Source organism: Lactuca sativa, chromosome 2, assembly GCF_002870075.4.
Source record: "Lactuca sativa cultivar Salinas chromosome 2, Lsat_Salinas_v11, whole genome shotgun sequence".
Lineage (NCBI taxonomy): Eukaryota > Viridiplantae > Streptophyta > Magnoliopsida > Asterales > Asteraceae > Lactuca > Lactuca sativa.
The window spans coordinates 188,295,678-188,301,188 of record NC_056624.2 but is presented as its reverse complement, the minus strand read 5'-3'; positions in this window follow the sequence as shown (position 1 = coordinate 188,301,188).

Here is a 5,511-nt window from a genome sequence, read left to right as displayed (position 1 = left end):
ATACACAATATTTTTGACTAGTTAGATTCATTTGTCTTTTACCTAAAGACAAAGTTTATATTTTATAAACTTGGTGTTTATAAAAAAATAAAGAATCCTCCTCTTTTCAAGAGGTATGGCCAAAAATATTAAAATATGGGGGTTGCTTTTCAACCTCCATGCTTTGTCTTCCATGCTTCTAAATGCTAGAAATACTTTAGATTATTTTAATAAAAATGCCTTACTTTGCATGGACTATATAAGAGATGCATGAGGCTTGAATTTTTGATAAGTTAAAACACTTCTTCTTTTTCTCTTTTTCTCTCTAAAACCGTAGGCATGAAAAGGGCATGTAGCTCTCATTCTTTTGAAGATCATTCAATTCTTTGGTGGTTCAAAGTGCTTCTACTTTAGTGCTTATTTAAGTTAAGCACTAAAAGGCTTAAGAAGTACTTTATACAAGAAGGAACTAGCATTCCAAGTGCCTTAATCTTGATGGTGGATACTTGTAGAGAAGATCATGTTCTTTGATCTTTACATCTTCATCAACACCCCAAAACCAAGTGGGTTCAAAGGTTTCAAAGGTTATCTCTAAAACATCCTATGGCTGTTTTTATCTCATTCTAACCTCTATAAATGGATCCATGACGGTTTGTTTTTGTTATGAACTAAAAGTTAACTAGTTATGTTTAAAGTTTTCTATTTCCGGTGTTTGTGAAATACAAACTTATATTTTGTATCAAAACCCAATAGTGTTTCCGCTACAAAATTTGATGAATTAAGGGTTGAAAATGGTGTTGTGAAGGTTAAGTTTGTGAAGGTTGTGGTTGTGAAGGTTGTGGTTGTGAAGGTTGTGGTTGTGAAGGTTATGGTTGGAAATGTTTTTGGTATACGAAACTGGATTGAAATTGTTTTTGATAGGGTGGGAAGGCTTACATTTGTTGTTGAAATTGTCTTCTTTGGCAACTTCTTGGTTAAAATTGTTTATTTTTACATATAATCATTTTTCATGCATTTTGGTTATGTAAAAGTTGCTTTAGAAAAAACAAAGAGTTGTTTGTTATAATAGTTGATATGTTGTTTTGTATTAACAAGCCATTTGAACCTTTGTATTGTGTTTGGTTGATATTTGTTGATTCATAAGATGTAATAGATAAATATGTATTTTTTTCATTTGTTGATTTGTTGTAATAATTAGTTAGACTATTTGTATTTATTTTTAAATGTAACAAGATGAAGAAATGACCTTCTTGAAGATGACTTAACCATTTAAGACCAGAATCCCAACCTGTCACACCCCAAAACCAAGAACGGTGGAAACGTTATGGGGCGGAGGACGTCATGTACAATATCATAACAATGCAAAGTAGTAAATAAGCATCAACATCATCCATTGCATTAATAGTATAATTTCATACAAGCATGTTCTTTAATAGTAGTAAGACACTAAAAATGAATAATCAAAATAAAAGACGAGTCTTGAAGATGTTCCATCTTCTCAAAACCTGGTCATCGGTACCTGTCTACTGGTGACCTGAGAATACAAGTTATTTTGAAATAGTTGATTAGCATTTAAGCTGGTGTGTTCATAAGTAATTAGTGTCAATGTTTGTAATTGATCAATGTAAATGTTTGTATATATGTTTGAGAACTCCTAGAAAATCCTATATTTTCTACTAGTATAAAAAGCAGTCTTCTACCAAGACCCGACTGTTTTGTATGATTGTTTCTTTGTAAAAGTGAATGTTTTTCCCAAGTATGACTATCATTACCAAAATATAGTTTTATATTAACCTTTATGTGAGAAGATCACAATTTGAATATAATGGGAAAAATGTATGTGTACTGCAGTATTGTTTGTATTAACTACTGAAGTAATAACTACCTTATGTCGATGTAGTGATGAACACTTATTAAACGTTGAATGCCCTTCTCCAACTCGTCGGTCGCCACCACTGCACTTCTCATGGATTTGTTGTTGTTGCAAGCCTGAGCTACATTTCCTTGCATAATTGATCTCTCGCATGTCTTCTTTATCGTTCACAGTTGTACTTTTTTGTAACATTGTTAATCATTCACAGTTGTAACATTGTTAAACATTCACAATGACTCATATGTTTCTCTAATTCTTTCTACAACGCAAAAGAGAAAAAAAAATTACGTGTAATCAAATATATTAACTGGTTCAGAGGTTTTTATGATTGTATTAGATTTTGTGAAACTAACTACTCATTTTGTTTATATTAAGTTGTTAACCATTTACATATTCACAATTATGCAATTTTGTAATTTGTTAACTGATTCGGTAACTTGTGTAATATGTTAAATGGTTAATATCAATTTATTTGAAACAAATTACTCATATGTTTATATTAGTAATTAGATTATCATATTAGGGTAGAGCTAAATGAAATAAAATAACAGTACACTTCATTTTTTTGTTTATTCAAAGCATCCTACTTTCAGTTATTAAAATAGCAATACACTTTCATTTATTTGTTTATTCAAACTCAAATCTGACTCGCCAACCAGCGAACCCGTATATATAAATGGGTTGACAAGTCGTATATGGGTTTATGTTCCAAACCAGCCAACCCATGACCCGCTAACCCGTAACCTGTATTAGTGGTGAGCATTTGGATCCGTGGACCAGATCGGACCTGGATATGGACCTTTTTTTGGAGCACCGGGTCGGTCCTCGGTTCTAAGAAATGATTAAAACTAGTCCGGTTTTTTTACCAGTTCGGTTCGGCCAGTTCCAGGTAAAAACCGGATTTGGACCTAATTTTTAATATATATATATATATATATATATATATATATATTCAAATATTTAAACAAACATATCTCATTCGTTTTAAGTCAGATTGGCGTGTAGTTTTTTTCCAACGTGTAATTTAGAGTTTCTAGATGAGTTTAGACTATAATTTTATCGATTTTGGTGTTAAATTCAATGAATTACAATCCTTCAAAATTGATATATCGAATCTAAAATATTTTAGCTTTTCAGCTATTATTTTAAAATTTTGTATTCTATGAGAATCTTTAAACAAACATATCTTATTCGTTTTAAGTTGGATTAGAATGAGGTTTTTTCGAACATGTAATTTAGAGGTTATAGATGAGTTGAGACTATAATTTATCATTTTTTGTGTTATATTCAATGAATTACAATCATTCAAAGTTGGGATATCAATGCAGGAATATTTAAGCTTTTTAACTATTATTTTAAACTTTTGTATTCTATGAAAATCTTTAGACAAACATACTGCATTCGTTTTAAGTCGGATTGACACTCGGTTTTGTCCAAAATGTAATTTAGAGTTTGTATATGAGTTTAGAATATAATTTTGTCATTTTTGGTGTTATATTCAATGCATTGCTATTCTTTAAAGTTAGGATATCAAAGCTGAAATATTTCTGTTATTTTTTAGACTACAATTCTGAATTTTATGTATCTTTAACTCTTAAATCATATGAAATTGTGAAACTTAATTTTGGTAAGTTTCACTTTTAACCCCCCTTAATTGAAAACCTTTCATTTTGGTCCTTTAGCTAGTACGCGGGCCGTACTAAGTGGTACGCTTGGTGTACTAGCCCGATGCATGATCGTGGATATCGCCTACGTACGCGGGGGATATGCTGAGTACAAAAGGTTGGGACAAACCCAAATTTTTAGGGTTTGTGCCCTATATAAATGTCTTAAGTCCTATGAGCTTAGCATCTCACCAACCTCCACATCTTCTAAACCCTGATTTCGCCCCTTAGCCATTGTTTTGGTGCTTTTGAGCTCTTGTTAAGAATTTTGGTGTGCTCTTGTGCATTTTGAAGTGGTAGAAGGAGATTAATGAATCATTCCTTGGAGTGGAGCTTAGAGATCCAGAGTTAGCGTCATCATTTCGAGCCATTTGAGCGCAGGGATTTTCCGGGCCAACCGTCAGAGATTCATTCGAGTGATTCAACAGCTTGAGGTGAGTTTCCTTACTGTGTATAGCGGTACAAAGGCACTAATGCCGGCCCATGGCTTATTATATTAGGATGCTAGATGTTTGTGTGACTATTGCATGGTTTATTATGGTTTATTATGTTAGGGGCTACCCGATCCTTTGTATCGCTTGCCCTTAGCAAGAGGTTTTGTCGGAGCTCCGGGGGAGCTGGATTCTCCTTTAGATGTCAAGATTGCAAATGATCGATCTGTCCAGGTAGCGAGGGTTCATCGGGGTTGTATTCTTTAGATGTTCAGCGAGCAGTATCTGATTGATTTGGTTCCCATTACTTTATTTAGGAACAAGGTTATCGTGGGTATGGATTGGTTAAGCCCCAATGGGGTGGTGATCAATTGTGAGCACCAGTTAGTTTAGATTCGAACCCTAAGTGGGGGAGAGTTAGTGGTTTAGGGAGAGAGAGGTCAACATGTGGCAATTTTGTGTTCAGCAGTGAGGGCCATACTTTATCCTCATCAGGGTTGTTCCAGATTCGTCACATGTGTTATGAATACTTGGGATAAGAGTAAGGCGACCGTGGATGATGTGTCGATTGTGCGGGAGTACCCACAAGTGTTTCTGGAAGATTTTCCTGGGATGCCTCCGGAGAGGCAGGTAGAGTTCAGGATTGACCTGGTTCCGGGTGCGACTCTAATAGCCAAAGCATCATATCGGTTGGCTCCTCCAGAGATGCAGGAGTTGTCTACACAGATGCAAGAGCTGTTAGACAAGGGGTTTATTCGACTGAGCAGTTCGCCATAGGGGGCACCGATCCTATTTGTGAAAAAGAAGGATGGGTTTCATCGGATATGCATTGACTACTGAGAGCTAAATAAGTTAACGGTGAAGAACCGTTACTCACTCCCGAGGATTGACGATTTTTTTAATCAACTTCAGGGTGCATCTATGTTTTCCAAGATTGATCTGCATTCGGGTTACCACCAGATGAGGGTTAGATAGAAGGATGTACAGAAGACGGCATTTCGGACTCGCTATGGTCATTACGAGTTCGTGGTAATTCGCTTCGGGCTCACCAATGCTCTAGTTGCGTTCGTGGACCTCATGAACTGCGTATGCAGACTGATGTTGGATCAGTTTGTGAGTGTATTCATTGATGATATTCTTCTCTATTCCAAGACCCAAGAGTTGCATGAGGAGTACTTGAAAGAGGTTTTGGAGACTTTGAGGAGGGAGAGAATTTTCGCAAAGTTCTCCAAGTGTGAGTTATGGTTACACGAGGTGTAGTTTTAGGGGCACCTTATCAACCAGAATGGTATTCTAGTTGATCTGGATAAGGTCAAGGCCATGATAAGATAGGAGGTTCCGAGGTCTCCATTTGAGATTCAGAGTTTCCTTGGTTTAGCAGGTTACTATCGAAGATTCATCCATGATTTCTCCAAGATAGTGGTTTTGTTGACCCGATTGATGAAGAAGACCGCCACTTTCTGCGGGGTCCTGAGCAACATGAAACTTTTGAGACCTTGAGACAGAGACTATATGAGGTGCCGATTTTGACCCTGTCAGAGGGTGTTGAGAATTTTGTGGTTTA